Consider the following 20283-nt stretch of genomic DNA (forward strand, 5'->3'; position numbering starts at 1 on the left):
GAAAAAAGGGAGTTTATTTCTGCAACCAGTTACAAGGAGAAGGTCAGAGTAACTCACCAGACCAACTCCAAGTTAGAAGATTTTTTCTAGTGCTTATATACATTTTAAGCTCCCTGTCTATGAGTGGGAGTGCACCTACAAGCAGGAGGGTTTCATTCAATCTACTTCTAATCTTTAACTAGGGTCTGGGGTCTCAATGGGTTTGTTTTCGCATTCCAGTCCTTGTACTTAGGTACCACTTTCTCCGGTTCTTTAATGTTTAACTTATACATTCATCAGAGTTATAGTAAAAGGTTAGTAGAAACTGACTGTTCTGATTGCTAATGGAAACCTGGCCTGCCACAACAGTAGTTAAACTGTAGGGGACTTAGAAGTTATACACTGATTTTTGACTACATGAGACTATGACCCTAATCCCCATGTTGTTCAAGGGTCAACTGTATAAACAAAGAAGTGGGCATGGGGATAAAAGCACATTTCAAAAATGCTGATTCTATCATCAGTTTTTTGGCACTAAATGGTTTACATAGGAAGGTAGCAAGAAACGAAAAGTGAGTTAGTTCTGCAGGAGAAATCTGATATGTGACCAATCTTTCTAACTTTGAAAGCTATTTAGATCTTTTCAAAAGCAAATATAAAATTATTTTTTTCAGCACCACATCACACCTATTCCAAAATTGACCACATAGTTGGAAGTAAAGCACTCCTCAGCAAATGTAAAAGAACAGAAATTATAACAAACTGTCTCTCAGACCACAGTGCAATCAAACTAAAACTCAGGATTAAGAAACTCACTCAAAACCGCTCAACTACATGGAAACTGAACAACCTGCTCCTGAATGACTACTGGGTACATAACGAAATGAAGGCAGAAATAAAGAAGTTCTTTGACACCAACGAGAACAGAGACACAACATACCAGAATCTCTGGGACACATTCCAAACAGTATGTAGAGGGAAATTAATAGCACTAAATGCCCACAAGAGAAAGCAGGAAAGATCCAAAATTGACATCCTAACATCACAATTAAAAGAACTAGAAAAGCAAGAGCAAACACATTCAAAAGCTAGCAGAAGGCAAGAAATAACTAAAATCACAGCAAAACTGAAGGAAATAGAGACACAAAAAACCCTTCAAAAAATCAATGAATCCAGGAGCTGGTTTTTTGAAAAGATCAACAAAATAGATAGACCGCTAGCAAGACTAGTAAAGAAGAAAAGAGAAGAATCAAATAGACGCAATAAAAAATGATAAAGGGGATATCACCACTGATCCCAAAGAAATACAAACTACCATCAGAGAATACTATAAACACCTCTATGCAAATAAACTAGAATATCTAGAAGAAATGGATAAATTCCTGGACACATACACCCTCCCAAGACTAAACCAGGAAGAAGTTGAATCTCTGAACAGACCAATAACAGGCACTGAAATTGTGGCAATAATTAATAGCTTACCAACCAAAAAAAGTCCAGGACCAGATGGATTCACAGCCGAATACTACTAGAGGTACAAGGAGGAACTGGTACCATTCCTTCTGAAACTATTCCGATCAAGAGAAAAAGAGGGAATCCTCCCTAACTCATTTTATGAGGTCAGCATCATCCTGATACCAAAGCCTGGCAGAGACACAACCAAAAAAGAGAATTATAGACCAGTATCCTTGACGAACATTGATGCAAAAATCCTCAATAAAATACTGGCAAACCAAATCCAGCAGCACATCAAAAAGCTTATCCACCATGATCAAGTGGGCTTCACCCCTGGGATGCAAGGCTGGTTCAACATACGCAAATGAATAAACGTAATCCAGCATATAAACAGAACCAAAGACAAAAACTACATGATTATCTCAATAGATGCGGAAAAGGCCTTTGACAAAATTCAACAACCCTTCATGCTAAAAACTCTCAATAAATTACGTATTAATGGGACATATCTCAAAATAATAAGAGCTATCTATGACAAACCCACAGCCAATATCATACTGAATGGCTGAAAACTGGAAGCATTCTCTTTTAAAACTGGCACAAGACAGGGATGCCCTCTCTCACCACTCCTATTTAACATAGTGTTGGAAGTGCTGGCCAGGGCAATCAGGCAGGAGAAGGAAATAAAGGGTATTCAATTAGGAAAAGAGGAAGTCAAATTGTCCCTGTTTGCAGATGACATGATTGTATATCTAGAAAACCCCATCGTCTCAGCCCAAAATCTCCTTAAGTTGATAAGCAAGTTTAGCATAGTCTCAGTATACCAAATCAATGTGCAAAAATCACAAGCATTCTTATACACCAATAACAGACAGAGAGGCAAATCATGAGTGAACTCCCATTCACAATTGCTTCAAAGAGAATAAAATACCTAGGAATCCAACTTACAAGGCATGTGAAGGACCTCTTCAAGGAGAACTACAAACCACTGCTCAATGAAATAAAAGAGGATACAAACAAATTAAATAGGATTACCTATTTAATAAATGGTGTTGGGAAAACTGGCTAGCCATATGTAGAAAGCTGAAACTGGATCCCTTCCTTACACCTTATACAAAAATTAATTCAAGATGGATTAAAGACTCACATGTTAGACCTAAAACCACAAAAACCCTAGAAGAAAACCTAGGCAATACCATTCAAGACATAGGCATGGGCAAGGACTTCATGTCTAAAATACCAAAAGCAATGGCAACAAAAGCCAAAATTGACAAATGGGATCAAATTAAACTAAAGAGCTTCTGCACAGCAAAAGAAACTACCATCAGAGTGAACAGGCAACCTAAGGAATGGGAGAAAATTTCCGCAACCTACTCATCTGACAAAGGGCTAATATCCAGAATCTACAATGAACACAAACAAATTTACAAGAAAAAAACAAACAACCTCATCAACAAGTGGGCGAAGGATATGAACAGACACTTCTCAAAAGAAGACATTTATGCTGCCAAAAAACACATGAAAAAATGCTCATCATCACTGGCCATCAGAGAAATGCAAATCAAAACCACAGTGAGTTACCATCTCACACCAGTTAGAATGGCCATCATTAAAAAGTCAGAAAACAACAGGTGCTGGACAGGATGTGGAGAAATAGGAACACTTTTACACTGTTGGTGGGACTGTAAGCTAGTTCAACCATTGTGGAAGTCAGTGTGGCGATTCCTCAGGGATCTAGAACTAGAAATACCAGTTGGCCCAGCCGTCCATTACTGGGTATATACCCAAAGGATTATAAATCATGCTTCTATAAAGACACATGCACAGGTATGTTTATTGTGGCACTATCCACAATAGCAAAGACTTGGAACCAACCCAAATGTACAACAACGATAGACTGGATTAAGAAAATGTGGCACATATACACCATGGAATACTATGCAGCCATAAAAAATGATGAGTTCATGTCCTTTGTAGGGACATGGATGAAACTGGAAAACATCATTCTCAGCAAACTACCACAAGGACAAAAAACCAAACACCACATGTTCTCACTCATAGGTGGGAATTGAACAATGAGAACTCATGGACACAGGAAGGGGAACATCACACACCGGGGACTGTTGTGGGGTGGGGCGAGGGGGAAGGGATAGCATTAGGAGATATACCTAATGCTAAATGATGAGTTAATGGGTGCAGCACACCAACATGGCACATGTATACATATGTAACAAACCTGCACATTGTGCACATGTACCCTAAAACTTAAAGTATAAAAATAAAATAAAATCATTTGAAAAAATCCTGAAAAAGATGCAAGAGAAATCCACACTCTGTGTACAAAAATATTCTTTTAATTGTGTTTTATAGTCTGCCTGAGGAAAAATAAATAGTCCACACATTTCACTTAGGATACATAAAGTATGCTTGTAGGACAGATCAGGTTTAAATGGTACCAGGATCCTGCAGTGCTATTATTTTTTTTTTAATGTGCAATTGCTCAGGAAAGAGTATCAAAGCAGAAAGTTATCTCTGAAGAAAGATAGCTTAATGGGATTTTGTGCAAGGATAACAAAGATTGTGCAGTATTTAAGGTGCTATGTAGTGCCATGTTGACACAAACTAAGATATGTTGCAATCTTGTTTCTGCTGATTGAAAACTGTGCATGAATTGCCTATTTCTGGCTATAATGGATTAGCTTATATCAGACCAAACTTCTTCCAAAAACGTCTATAGACTGTGAATAAAAGATGTAACATCACTGTTGGAAGGAATTGATAAGACAGGGAGATGACAAATGCAAAGAGGTGAAACTAACATTTGAGGCAACTTTAACCAAAGGCCTTTACAAGTTCTAAAATGGCTCTTGAGGAGTTTAGAAGTTGAGCAGAGAGCATTTAACAATCACAGAGGAGCAGGCGAACGAAAATTGGGGATCTTGGTATGCCAAGAAGGAAACATTCTGATAAACAGAAGTCTTTCAGTAGGGATTCCCAAAGGGTTGCATGGTATTAATAGAAACAAAAGCATATTGATATAAAATCTTAGTAGTCCAATATTAATTAAATAAATTAAATCCCTAATTCAAACTCTTCAAAAAGAAAACTTTTGGCCCAGATTGCTTTAGCGGTCATTTCTTCAAAACAGTTAATTCTCTGTCTTCATAGAATAGAAGGAAAAGCAACACTTTGTAATTGTTCACAATGCCAATGAAACCTTAACACAAAAACTTTAAAAGAACAGAACAAGAAAGGAAAATTATAGGTCAATCTTTAACATAAACATAAGTGAAAAGAAATTCTACACACAATATCAGCCAACCAAATCTGGTGATAAAAAAAGATAAAACACATTCTGAATGGAGTTTTAAAAACAGAAAATATCATATGTTGGCAAGGCTGTAACACAACTAGAGATCCCAAATACTGAAAGCGGGGGAGTAAATCAGCACAACTATGCTGGAAAGCCATTAGTATCAACTATGAAACCTTTATGACAATAGCAATTCCACTCCTGGGTATACAGTTAACACAAGTAAGAGCATATTTGCACTACAAGTGTTGTGCAAGATTGTTTTAACTGTCTACAACAGCTAAAAAACTAGGAATAACTCAAATCCTTATCAACAGAAGACAGGACAATGTATCTTCATATAATAGGATATTATACAGAACAGAATGAATGAAATACATGGAAATACATGTGCAATACATGTGCATCTCACAGGCAACATATTGTGGCATGAGAAGCCAGGAAAATAAATTCAAATACTTTATAATTCCACTTATAAAAGATTCAAAAACAGGCAAAATTAATTTTTGATGTAAGAAGTCTGGAGTGTACACACTTGAGAAGGAGGCTGAATAGAAAATTGGAAGAGAAATAGAAGGATTGTGCAGTATTTAATAATTTGTTATGTTTTCTTTTATGATGATGATGATGATGATTTTTACCTAAATGGTGCTTATATAGTATATTAACTTTGGGGTAAGATAACAAGCTGTACCCAGACGATTTAAAATTTTTCTGTATTTTATGCTTCAATAAAAACATGTATTTAAAAAACTGTTGTTAAAAAAGGAAGAAAACTAATTTGTCATACTCTACAGAACTATAAAATCCATAGATGGAAGAGAATTTGAGGATTGCTTAAACCCACACTACAAGTTTATTTTACAAATGACGACATAAGTTTCAGGTTAGGTAGTGAACATATGGGTATTTTCACTTTGAGATAATTCATTAAGCTATCTATTATTACCATGTGCATTTTTTGTGTACACACCTTAATTTCAGAATTTATTTTTAAATTGAGGCACTAGAGAAGAGAGAAAAGTCCTATGATTTTAAAAAATAGCTTTATTTTGTAGAGAGTACTTGAAATTAGCTAAATTTTGGCACAGATAAAACTCCTCCAGTAGTGATAGGGTAATTAAGGTTGGCAGCAACGGAAGAGAACTACAAACAGCAAACTGATGGAAAATGTTATGTGTGAATTACATACTAGATTTTTCATATTTGAACCACCAGAAGCATGAGAAATACACGTTTAAAATGTAAAGAAGGTATTAAAAGTTAAATAATATTAGCTAAACATTATGCTTACTTAGCATTCATTGAAACTAATATTCATTAAATATTTTTGACTATTTTGATAAAGACATGTCTTAGAAAAGTATATTTTATTGAGTTATCTGTTAATTTTTTAAAAAGGTTTTTGATAATCATAGCTGGTAAAATCTACTTCACCACCTTCACCACTCATAATTCTTGCACAATGCCTGAAGAAAAGTTAATTAACAGAAATAAGCAGGACATTATCAAATTAATAGTTTTAAAAGTAATTAAAAATAATAGAACAACACATTTCCCACTGAAAAGACACAAACTACTGGATGCATAATGAATGTCTTCAAATTTAATGTCAAAGGCTTTTGACTAATGTTGTTATGACTTTGTAACACATTCCATAATTTTCTCCTATAGATTTCTAAAAAAGAACTACAATGCAGATCAATATTCAAGAGAAAATAGAAGCTAGATGGAAATCCTTTAATCAATGCTATTACATCTGAAAAGGTTATGTTGATATATAGGGAGATAAGCAAGTTGCTCAAGAATTGTTAAGTAAGACACATTATTGTTGAAGCAGCCATTCAAGAATCGCTAAAGAAATGATTTATGAAATCTTAGATATTCCCAAATATGTGACCTTGGGCAAGATTTATTTTGGTTATTTACATATCTTTATTAGTGAGCAATTATCATAAGAACTCTGTGATATTTATATGAAGATTTTGAGAATTTTGCATAGATCTATTTTGTCCCTTCCAGGCAATAAAATTTCTGTAATATCAAAAATTAAAAAGGAACAAAAATCAACCTCTTCATTTCATTTCACTTGTTTTTTCTATGGAGATCATCACTCCTCTGTAAGGGGAGGAAGGTGGGAGGAGGGTCCTGTACATAATAAATATTTACACCATTATTGTTCCCACATTTCTGAATATAGGAAAGAAAAATATCCACACAGTCCAATAACCACACAGTCTAGCATCTTTCAAGAGATCATTTTTCTAAGTTCCTAAAAATTAAGTCAAAGATAATTTATTCTTATCTAGTAAATATTAGATAAAATTATATTTGTTTTTTATCTACATGTTTCTCTCAAAGAGAGATAAAACTCAAAAATGAATTTCTTTCTAACTCAGATCTCATAGTGGCAACTCTGGAGAGCAGTATTACAAAATAGGTTTAAAAATTTACTGGTTTCAAATGTGACTGTTTCTCAAGTGTCCAGCAAAAATAAAGTAAACTTCCAAATTTAATGTAACCATATGGATGTACTAACTAAACATTCCCTAAAATAAAAACTTGAACTCTCCAATAAACATATTATGCCTTTAAATATCTGAGGGCAAATTAAAATTTACTTTTGTAATGTGAAAAGTATTAGTTTATTACAACCTTTATTCTTTCTATATGCAAAATATTCCCAGAATCACCCTCCAGACTAATATCTCTTTATTGTTTTCCTAACTCTTGTTTGATATATCATTTTTAAGAAACCCGACCCATTTTGTATATATTTAATCAGAAATTCAAAGAAGTACATTCAAGATAGCTAGAGCAAAAGTCCAAATCTATTTAAATTATCTATTTCCCTTAGATAATTCCATAAGTAAATATTTGGAATTGTGATGGGTCATGGAGAATTCTGTTGGTCATGAAAATGGTTCAATATCAGATAACAATCTGCATTGTTATAGAATAAAATCTTAGGGCTTAATGGATAAATCCTCGTGATATAGACCCTGACACTGAAGTTCAGGTTCCCATTTTAGATAAGTATCAGATCCACATCTTGCTCTAAAACGTACCAGTAGCAAGCTGAGAAAGATATTCAGAAAACAGGGCACTTCTATAAGCAGTCACTGAAAGAAAGTTGACCAGTATTGCTCTCTTATGCAGCACTTCATTCTTAATGAAGCAGAGTAAATAGCAGAGAAGGAGACACATTTTCCTCATTGGGCATCGCTACCTTGGTAGCTTTCTAGTCTATTCAACAAATATTAACAGGTCTAGTAATTACCCTTTAGCACTTTACCCTTGCCTTATTGGGGATGCCACATTTGAGAAGTGGCAGGACAGTGAGTAATCCAATCCATCAAGAATTTTCAGCCATTTCACTTCAAAAATTTCTTGAATCCACTCCTTTTCCCCATTTTCACTAGCAATACCTTTTATATCAAGTTCCCATTATAGTCTGTCTAAGGCACCTGAAATAATCTGCTAATAAATTTTCTTAAATCTACTCTGGTTCCCCCAAACTGTTCTCTCTATTGCACCTAAAATCATGTATTAAAAATGAGATCTATACATATCATTGATGTCCTTCAAACCCTGGATCGAATTCTCATTGCTAGTATAAGTATTCCAAAGCACTTAGCATGGCCTGACCTAGTGTTCCACCTGGTCTATCACCTGGGAAAGTCTCTAGGCTTTTCTTGTAATTAAAAATTCATGATGCCTCCTCAAGTGGGTCCCTGATCCCTGAGTAGCCTAACTGGGACACACTCCCCAGTAGGGGTGGACTGACACCTCACACAGCTGGTACTCCTCTGAGACAAAACTTCCAGAGGAACGATCAGGCAGCAGCATTTGTGGGTCACCAACATCCACTGTTCTGCAGCCACTGCTGCTGATACCCAGGCAAACAGGGTCTGGAGTGGTCCTCTAGCAAACTCCAACAGACCTGCAGCTAACAAACAGAAAGGACATCCACACCAAAAACCCATCTGTACGTCACCATCATCAAAGACCAAAGGTAGATAAAACCACAAAGATAGGAAAAAAACAGAGCAGACAAACTGGAAACTCTAAAAATCAGAGCGCCTCTCCTCCTCCAAAGGAATGCAGCTCCTCACCAGCAATGGAACAAAGCTGGACAGAGAATGACTTTGACAAGTTGAGAGAAGAAGGCTTCAGACGATCAAACTACTCTGAGCTACAGAAGGAAATTCGAACCAATGGCAAAGAAGTTAAAAGCTTTGAAAAAAAATTAGATGAACGGATAACTAGAATAACCAATGCAGAGAAGTCCTTAAAGGACCTCACAGAGCTGAAAACCAGGGCACGAGAGCCACGTGACGAATGCAGAAGCCTCAGTAGCTGATGCAATCAACTGGAAGAAAGGGTATCAGTGATGGAAGATGAAATGAATGAAATGAAGTGAGAAGGGAAGTTTAGAGAAAAAAGAATAAAAAGAAATGAACAAAGCCTCCAAGAAATATGGGACTATGTGAAAAGACCAAATCTATGTCTGATTGGTGTACCTGAAAGTGACGGGGAGAATGGAACCAAGTTGGAAAACACTCTGCAGGATATTATCCAGGAGAACTTCCCCAATCTAGCAAGGCAGGCCAACATTCAAATTCAGGAAATACAGAGAATGCCACAAAGATACTCCTCGAGAAGAGCAATTCCAAGACACATAATTGTCAGATTCAACCAAAGTTGAAATGAAGGAAAAAATGTTAAGGGCAACCAGAGAGAAAGGTTGGGTTACCCACAAAGGGAAGCCCATCAGACTAACAGCTGATCTCTCAGCAGAAACTCTACAAGCCAGAAGAGAGTGGGGACCAATATTCAACATTCTTAAAGAAAAGAATTTTCAACCCAGACTTTCATACCCAGCCAAACTAAGTTTCATAAGTGAAGGAGAAATAAAATACTTTACAGACAAGCAAATGCTGAGAGATTATGTCACCACCGGGCCTGCCCTAAAAGAGCTCCTGAAGGAAGCACTAAACATGGAAAGGAACAACCAGCACCAGCCACTGCAAAACATGCCAAATTGTAAAGATCATCGAGGCTAGGAAGAAACTGCATCAACTAACGAGCAAAATAACAAGCTAACATCATAAGGACAGGATCAAATTCACACATAACAATATTAACTTTAAATGTAAATGGGCTAAATGCTCCAATTAAAAGACACAGACTGGCAAATTGGATAAAGAGTCAAGACCCATCAGTGTGCTGTATTCAGGAAACCCATCTCACGTGCAGAGACACACATAGGCTCAAAATAAAGGGATGGAGGAAGATTTACCAAGCAAATGGAAAACAAAAAAAGGCAGGGTTGCAGTCATAGTCTCAGATAAAACAGACTTTAAACCAACAAAGATCAAAAGAGACAAAGAAGGCCATTACATAATGGTAAAAGGATCAATTCAACAAGAAGAGCTAACTATCCTAAATATACATGCACCCAATACAGGAGCACCCAGATTCATAAAGCAAGTCCTGAGTGACCTAAAAAGAGACTTAGACTCCCACACAATAAAAATGGGAGACTTCAACACCCCACTGTCAACATTAGACAGAAAGTTAACAAGGATACCCAGGAATTGAACTCAGCTCTGCACCAAGTGGACCTAAAAGACATCTACAGAACTCTCCACCCCAAATCAACAGAATATACATTCTTTTCAGCACCACACCACACCTACTCCAAAACTGACCACATAGTTGGAAGTAAAGCTCTCCTCAGCAAACATAAAAGAACAGAAATTATAACAAACTGTCTCTCAGACCACAGTGCAATCAAACTAGAACTCAGGATTAAGAAACTCACTCAAAACTGCACAACTACATGGAAACTGAACAACCTGCTCCTGAATGACTACTGGGTAAATAATGAAATGAAGGCAGAAATAAAGATGTTCTTTGAAACCAGTGAGAACAAAGACACAACATACCAGAATCTCTGGGACACATTCAAAGCAGTGTGTAGAGGGAAATTTATAGCACTAAATGCTCACGAGAGAGCAGGAAAGATCTAAAATTGACATCCTAACATCACAATTAAAAGAACTAGAAAAGCAAGAGCAAACACATTCAAAAGCTAGCAGAAGGCAAGAAATAACTAAGATCAGAGCAGAACTGAAGGAGATAGAGACACAAAAAACCCTTCAAAAAATTAATGAATCCAGGAGCTGGTTTTTTGAAAAGATCAAGAAAATTGATAGACCGCTGGAAGGACTAATAAAGGAGACAAGAGAGAAGAATAAAATAGACGCAATAAAAAATGATAAAGGGGATATCACCACCAATCCCACAGAAATACAAACTACCATCAGAGAATACTATAAACACCTCTACGCAAATAAACTAGAAAATCTAGAAGAAATGGATAAATTCCTCGGCACATACACCCTCCCAAGACTAAACCAGGAAGAAGTTGAATCTGAATAGACCAGTAACAGGCTCTGAAATTGTGGCAATAATCAATAAATAGCTTACCAACCAAAAAAAGTCCAGGACTACATGGATTCACAGCTGAATTCTACCAGAGGTACAAAGAGGAGCTGGTATCATTCCTTCTGAAACTATTCCAAACAAGAGAAAAAGAGGGAATCCTCCCTAACTCATTTTATGAGGCCAGCATCATCCTGATACCAAAGCCTGGCAGAGACACAACCAAAAAAGAGAATTTTAGACCAATATCCTCGATGAACATCAATGCAAAAATCCTCAATAAAATACTGGCAAACTGAATCCAGCAGCACATCAAAAAGCTTATCCACCATGATCAAGTGGGCTTCATCCCTGGGATGCAAGCCTGGTTCAACATATGCAAATCAATAAATGTAATCCAACATATAAACAGAACCAAAGACAAAAACCATGATTATCTCAATAGATGCAGAAAAGGCCTTTGACAAAATCCAACAACCCTTCATGCTAAAAACTCTCAAAAAATTACATATTGATGGGATGTATCTCAAAATAATAAGAGCTATCTATGACAAACTCACAGCCAATATCATACTGAATGGGCAAAAACTAAAAGCATTCCCTTTGAAAACGGGCATAAGACAGGGATGCCCTCTCTCACCACTCCTATTCAACGTAGTGCTGGAAGTTCTGGCCAGAGCAATCAGGCAGGAAAAGGAAATAAAGGGTATTCAATTAGGAAAAGAGGAAGTCAAATTGTTCCTGTTTGCAGATGACATGATTGTATATCTAGAAAACCCCATCGTCTCAGCCCAAAATCTCATCAAGCTGATAGGCAACTTCAGCAAAGTCTCAGGATACAAAATCAATGTGCAAAAATCGCAAGCATTCTTATACACCAATAACAGACAGAGAGCCAAATCATGAGTGAACTCCCATTCACAATTGCTTCAAAGAGAATAAAATACCTAGGAATCCAACTTACAAGGGTGTGAAGGACCTCTTCAAGGAGAACTACAAACCACTGCTCAATGAAATAAGAGAGGATACAAACAAATGGAAGAACATTCCATGCTCATGGGTAGGAAGAATCAGTATTGTGAAAATGGCCATACTGCCCAAGGGAATTTATAGATTCAATGCCATCCCCATGAAGCTACAAATGACTTTCACAGAATTGGAAAAAACTACTTTAAAGTTCATATGGAACCAAAAAAGAGCTCCCATCGCCAAGTCAATCCTACGCCAAAAGAAGAAAGCTAGAGGCATCACGCTACCTGACTTCAAACTATACTACAAGCCCACAGTAACCAAAACAGTGTGGTACTGGTACCAAAACAGAGATAGAGATCAATGGAACAGAACAGAGCCCTCAGAAATAATGCCACATATCTACAACTATCTGATCTTTGACAAACCTGACAAAAACAAGCAATGGGGAAAGGATTCCCTATTTAATAAATGGTGTTGGGAAAACTGGCTAGCCATATGTAGAAAGCTGAAACTGGATCCCTTCCTTACACCTTATACAAAAATTAATTCAAGATGGATTAAAGACTCACATGTTAGACCTAAAACCATAAAAACCCTAGAAGAAAACCTAGGCAATACCATTCAGGACATAGGCTTGGGCAAGGACTTCATGTCTAAAACACCAAAAGCAATGGCAACAAAAGCCAAAATTGACAAATGGGATCTAATTAAACTAAAGAGCTTCTGCACAGCAAAAGAAACTACCATCAGAGTGAACAGGCAACCTACAAAATGGGAGAAAATTTTCGCAACCTACTCATCTGACAAAGGGCTAATATCCAGAATCTACAATGAACTCAAACAAATTTACAAGAAACAAACAAACAACCCCATCAACAAGTGGGCGAAGGACATGAACAGATACTTTTCAAAAGAAGACATTTATGCAGCCAAAAAACACATGAAAAAATGCTCATCGTCACTGGCCATCAGAGAAATGCAAATCAAAACCATAATGAGATACCATCTCACACCAGTTAGAATGGCCATCATTAAAAAATCAGGAAACAGGTGCTGGAGAGGACGTGGAGAAATAGAAACAGTTTTACACTGTTGGTAGGACTGTAAACTAGTTCAACCATTGTGGAAGTCAGTGTGGCGATTCCTCAGGGATCTAGAACTAGAAATACCATTTGACCCAGCCATCCCATTACTGGGTATATACCCAAAGGATTATAAATCATGCTGCTATAAAGACACATGCACACGTATGTTTATAGCGGCACTATTCACAATAGCAAAGACTTAGAAACAACCTAAATGTCAAACAACAGTAGACTGGATTAAGAAAATGTGGCACATATACACCATGGAATACTATGCAGCCATAAAAAATGATGAGTTCATGTCCTTTGCAGGGACATGGATGAAACTGGAAACCATCATTCTCAGCAAACTATGGCAAGGATAAAAAACCAAACACCACATGTTCTCACTCATAGGTGGGAATTGAACAACGAGAACACATGGACACAGGAAGGGGAGCATCACACACTGGGGACTGTTGTGGGGTGGGGGTCAGGGGGAGGGACAGCATTAGGAGATATATCTAATGCTAAATGACGAGTTAATGGGTGCAGCACACCAACATGTCACATGTATACATATGTAACAAACCTGCACATTGTGCACATGTACCCTAAAACTTAAAGTATAATAATAATAAAATTTAAAAAATAATAAAAAATAATAAAAAATTTCCCAGATGTATTGATGTTGAGCAAGGGTCTAGGTTTGTTTCAAACTGTCAATAAGAGTACTCACTTCAAAGAAAGCCAATTCAAACGTTGCTTCTGCAAAGAATGTCTTTCTAGTAAAAACCAAAAGAAATGAAAATGAGAAAAAATTCTTATCTTGATAAGAGTGTTAGTCTAGGTACTAGAAAGGAATGTCTGCTAAAGTTTTTGACCTATTCACAAGATTTTAAGTTTGTAATACTATCATACATGTATCAGCTTTGTAGGCTAAACTCTAACTTCACTGATTGGCATGTTAATCAGAAATATTACTAATTGATAAAGAATGATTCTTAAAGTATCAAAAAGTATTAATGTTTTGCTCAGGTTTGAGACATTTGTTTCTTTCTCACTACCTAAAATTTCTCCTGTTAAATGGTGAGACATATATACTGAAATTAGAACATATATTGTCTATCATGAACACAGATAGTGACCGGAGCTTTTTGTGACTGATAAGAATTATTAGTAAAAAAGAGAAACAACAGTAAAAAAAAAAATTAATGATGGCTGAGGCATAGTGGCTCATGCCTGTATGCTGGCACTTTGAAAGACCAAGGCAGGAGGACTGTTTGAGCCCAGGAATTTTAGACCAGCCTGAGCAACATAACAAGACCTCGTCTCTAAAATAAGTAAATAAGCAGATTATAGTGGTGCTTGCCTGTATTCCCCACTAATAGGGAGGCTGGGGCAGGAGGATGGCTTGAGTCCTGGAGTTCAAGGCTGTAGTGAGCTATGATGGACCCACTGCTCTCCAGCCTGGGCAACATAGTGGCACTGTCTAAAAAAAAATTGATAAGCTAACTCTCTAGCTCAGGAAATTTAAAAAGAGAAAGAAAAAAAAGAATAAATTCAAATAAAATAGAGGGAGTAATGCAGGCATAAATAAAAATAAATCAAGTAGAAAAATAGAGTTTTAACAAAGGCACACCTTGGTTATTTGATATAATTAACAAAAGCAATAAACCTTTCACAAGATTGAATAGGAAAAATAGTACAGTATATGCAAAGATGGTTAGAACTACAAAATCAGCAGAAATGAAAAGCATAATAAAATTATAAGAAATATTTTATCTCGGTATATTTGAACACTTAGGTAAATGAGTAAGTTCTAGAAAAATAGAAAATGATAAAACTGTCTAGAAAATATTGAATCTAACTGCTTCCATATCATTATAAAAATTGAATCTGTAAGAGCACCACTCAATGCCCAAATAAAAACAAGTTCTGCCAGTTTTATTAGCATTCTTATCAAATATTCATGAAACCTGTAGTTTCCATTGAATACATTTTTTATTAGAGAAAAACAGTAAGGTAGTATAACTTTAACATCAGTGTCGAGAGAGAGTTTTCAGGGCAACCCCACTAATTAAAAGAGTTGCAATCCTCCAAAAGCTTTCTTTGTATTGAAGAATGAATTAAATGAATCATGACCAAGTTGTATATTTCAGGAATTCCATGTTACATCAAATTGGAATAATTAATGCATTGAGATAAAATGTGGAATCAACATAAAATCTTTTAAATTAGGGGTCCCAAGGCAGGGTGCAGTGGCTCACACCTGTAATCCCAGCACTTTGGGAGGCTGAGGCGGGCGGATCACGAGGTCAGGAGATCGAGACCACCCTGGCTAACAAGGTGAAACCCCATCTTTACTAAAAATACGAAAAAATTAGCTGGGCGTGGTGGCAGGCACCTGTAGTCCCAGCTACTCGGGAGGCTGAGGCAGGAGAATGACATGAACCTGGGAGGCAGAGCTTACAGTGAGCCAAGATTGTGCCACTGTACGCCATCCTAGGTGACACAGTGAGACTCCATCTCACAAAAAAAAAAAAAAAAAGAAAGGATACCAAATGGCCTTATATCTATTTTTAATGATTCATTCTTTTAAATATCTAAAGCAAGTATAACAAAATATTATCATTAAAGTTGTTTAGTATATACACAAGTGCTCATTACATTTATCTCTGAATTTATTTTTGAGAAAATATGACAAACTTATTTTAATGAATTAAGAGCTTCAAAAATTATAAAGACATATGTTTTAAAACATTTGAAAAAGATATACAATAATAACAAAATTTATAATAATGAAAATGTATCTATTTCCTTTTTCCAACACTCAATTGTGCTCCCAAGAAAAGCCAATTTCAATTACATTAGCTGGATCTTCTATCTTGCTAAATAATATGCCTTCACAGTTATTTCTTGGTATATTGATTTTTAGAGTTTATCTGTTGATAATTATTTGACATCCTTCCAGATGCACACACTTTAAGTCCAAGTATAATTATATCTTTATTTTAATACCTGTATTATTTATCTTTGAAGATTTTTACACACCTGTATTTTCTTGCCTCATCAACTATAGATAAAATCTTTCAACCATAGAACTTTTGTGAATGAAGATATTTGTATACCAACTCTTCTCTCAACTCCCTCCCAGCTGCTGTCTTATTCACTCATACATTGTCAGACTTTGTTAGCTGAAACCAAATCTAACCCTTGCAGTGATACTTAAGGCCTCCATGATTTGCTTTAGGGTGCAGCCTAAACATAAAAAATCAGTCTCCAATATCTTTCTCACCATGATTAGTATACTCTGTGCTTTGCCTTAGGGTGGAGCCTAACAATGGAAAATCAGTCTCCAATATCTTTATCATCATGAAATGCCCAAAGTGGCTCCCTGTCACCCATGTCTGGAGGCTGGGCTGGGAGAGTTTTAACAGATTGAAGAGGTCGATCATAGCTGTCTCTTCTTGTGTCCTCTCCACGTGGCTAGCTTAGGCTTCCTCACATATTGACCATCTTGGGATAGTCCTACTTATACTGCAGCTGTTGGATTCACCCCAAGTGAATGTTTCAAGAAAAGCTGAGGACTTATGATTTAGCTTCAGACGTCATGAAGCATCACTTCTGCCACAGTCTATTAATAACACAGGGCCAGCTCAGATTCAAAGACTAGGAAGTGTAACTCATTTAGGGTTATCTTTGGATGAATACACATCAGAACTCAGATAGGTTGACTCTATTTTTTTCTAGTATCCAATGATTTTATTTTTTTCCATTTTCTTTCAATAGGTTTTTAGGGAACAGGTGATGTTTAGTTACACGAATAAGTTATTTAGTGGTGATTTCTGAGATTTTGGTACACCCATCACCAAAGCAGTGTACACTATTAGTATCCAATGATTTTCTTTTCTTTTTTTTTTTTTTGAGACAGAGTCTGTCTCTGTCGCCCAGGCTGGAGTGCAGTGGCGCAATCTCGGCTCACTGCAAGCTCCGCCTCCGGGTTCACGCCATTCTCCTGCCTCAGCCTCTCCGAGTAGCTGGGACTACAGGCGCCCGCCACCACGCCCGGCTAATTTTTTGTATTTTTAGTAGAGACGGGGTTTCACCGTGGTCTCGATCTCCTGACCTCACGATCCGCCCGCCTCAGCCTCCCGAAGTGCTGGGATTACAAGCGTGAGCCACCGCGCCTGGCCGATTTTCATACGATATACATTACTAGTCAGATTTCTTATTCCTTCATGAAAGATTCTTAAGGTTCAAGAATATTTTCTTTATATTTGTGTCCACACTGGCATATTAAAGGTACTCAAATATTTAATGTACAATTAAACCTGATTGCAAAAATTTGCTTTTGGTCCTCTTTATTTTAGCCTGGATTCTTAAAAAAATGGACATTCTGATGTCTCAATAATAATATAACATAATTTTACTCTTTATTACATTAAGAGCCACGATATCTCAAACTCACCTGGTCTCTTGCTTGCTAATAAGGGTTAGCAATCTAGACTCGTGATAGCCTTTGGAGAGGCCCTGGTTTCTTTTTGTTCTTCCTTGGAGACAATTTCCTTTCTTGAAGTCAAATTTCTCTCTGGAAAAGACAAATAAGCAAACCAACAAATAACTCTCTTTTCTCTGTTGACATTTATACTGAGGCCTGGCATTACCACTGCATCAGCTGCTTTCAATTAAGCTTCTCAGGCTGTTGCTGGATAAATGAGTAAACATCTTGCTTTCCAAAATGGCCCCAAATGTTTTAAACATCAACCAACATTATGTAAAAAATTTAATGCAACAATTATAGTTTAAACAGTTTTTTTCACTATATACACCTAGTAGCTTAACCTTCTTCTTACCCAGAACTCTCCCCACCAAATTCAAGCTAATTACCCCAATTACATTTTTAATGTTTGCTTTGTTCAGCCTATTTCTGTAATAAACAAGACTTTTTGTATAATTTCAGGTGGTACTTTTCATATTAATATATTAGCAAATTTAGTTACCAACTACAGAACACTTAAGTAAGAAAAATCCCTGAAATAGATTTCTTTTTCATTTTGAAATGTATTTACTCATTGGGATGCAACATCTCATTTACAGGAGTGACCTGTGGTTAACTCCCAGTGAGTGTTCAGGGGCTGATAAATTCATTCCAATAAATCTGCACTCAAATTAGCATAAAAAGGACAATTTCAGTCATTTACCAGAGAGCTTCTTTTGTGTATGGAAGCAACAGTAGTACTTATGTATTTGTGCAGCTCAATAATAACATTTGAAAATAACGGCCCTTGATCTCTCTTTAAGGTCCAAGAAAAAAGCAGGCTGCCAAAAGAAATAAAAATTCCTTTAGGAGAGGAAATTAGACTTACAAGCTAAACAGATTTTAAAGAGATTTTGAACAATGCTGACTAAAGACAGGGGCATTAAGGAGATTAATTTTAAAAAATAAAGATAATTGGCTGGGCGCGGTGGCTCATGCCTGTAATCCCAGCACTTTGGGAGGCCGAGGCGGGCGGATCACGAAGTCAGGAGATCAAGACCATCCTGGCTAACACGGTGAAACCCCGTCTCTTCTAAAAATACAAAAAAATTAGTCAGGCGTGGTGGCCAGTGCCTGTAGTCCCAGCTACCAGGGAGGCTGAGGCAAGAGAATGGCATGAACCCAGGAGGCGGAGCTTGCAGTGAGCCGAGATCGTGCCATTGCACTCCAGCCTGGGCGACAGAACGAGACTTCATCTAAAAATAAATAAATAAATAAATAAATAAATAAATAAATAAAATAAAATAAAATTAAAGTAAAATAAAGAGAATTAAAAATACATAGAAATATTCAAAATGAATTTCCTTATCTTTAAGATAAAGAGCTAGTCAAAGCCTTCAAGAAAGGAGAATACTGGACATTTGTTGGCTTCCATGATATTCCAAGAAGAGACAAGAGAAGACAATAGACAATAGAGAAGTATCACGAACACAGCATCTCCCCTAAGGGTGGGAAAACACCAAGCCATCTATTACTGTGTCTATTTTTATATGCCAGAAGACTAAAGGCTCTGTCAAGGGTTTAAGCACAATATCTACAGTTACACAGTAAGCAAAGTATTATAACATTTACATTTTATCATTAAATAACAACAGTACACATCTAGAGGGGGAATAGAGTTTTGGTTGGGTTTTTGTTTTTTCCCTAGCTTAGAAAACAGAGTGAGTTAGGCCAATGTAGCATATATTGCCCAAAGTCACAAACCCTGTAAGCAGCAACATGAGGACATGGGTCCATGTCTTCAGATTAATTTCAGTTTTCTTAGTTTCTAGTTACATGTGATCCTGAGAAATGCATGCCTTGTCATATGCTATAACAGGTAATGGAGAAAAATCAGGTAATCTTCTCTGTTTAGTCATTGAGTCTGGGTAATGTGAAGCCTATGCCTCCTAGATGCATAGAGCATATCCATTTTTGACTAGAAGGATGAATTCTATTCCAAATCCACATTAGTTTCTCTGCATAGATTGTTAGTATTGGCAACAAGTTTCCTATTAATTGTCTGGCTTTCCTCAACAGAAAAACTGAGATCCAGGTAAAATAAATGGTCTGATACAGCAGATTAATGGCAAAGCCTGGACCATAATCCACCTCTCAGCCTTCTCTTTATTGCTCTACACTGTTTTATTCCTTTTGCTTCATTCAGAGAACTTCAGTTTAGACAGAAAAACTAAAATTTCATTTTAAAAAATAACTTTTCTCTTAAATGGGGAAGGCAAACTTTGTGACATTTTCATTTGTGTGAACAAAAATATATCAGGAAAATGTGTTCCAAATTCTATGCTTTACCCAAAGGAGTCAAACCTAGAAGCTTTATAATTCCAGAGTTATGATTATATGAGATAGATAATTACCTTCAAGAAATTAACTTTCCAGCCATCACTCAGCAATAATTAAACATATATTTTAATTGAGCTGATGTAGAAAAAAATAAAGGAAATGTTTAGAAGATAAAACTATATATTTTAAGAGCCATCTGTGACAAAACCAGACCCAACACACACTGAATG

The 20283-nt window shown here is 36.5% G+C and overlaps 1 long non-coding RNA gene across 1 annotated transcript in view; it reads right to left on the reverse strand.

Annotated features, from left to right (window-relative positions):
- Window positions 1-20283, reverse strand: part of LOC115831214 — a 192358-nt gene that overhangs the window by 158361 nt on the left and 13714 nt on the right. The window contains exon 2 of the long non-coding RNA XR_004026739.1: window positions 17705-17824. This is a non-coding gene — a long non-coding RNA (uncharacterized LOC115831214). The remainder of the gene's footprint in view (window positions 1-17704; window positions 17825-20283) is intronic.

The sequence above is a fragment of the Nomascus leucogenys genome, chromosome 18, assembly GCF_006542625.1.
Source record: "Nomascus leucogenys isolate Asia chromosome 18, Asia_NLE_v1, whole genome shotgun sequence".
NCBI classification, from domain to species: domain Eukaryota; kingdom Metazoa; phylum Chordata; class Mammalia; order Primates; family Hylobatidae; genus Nomascus; species Nomascus leucogenys.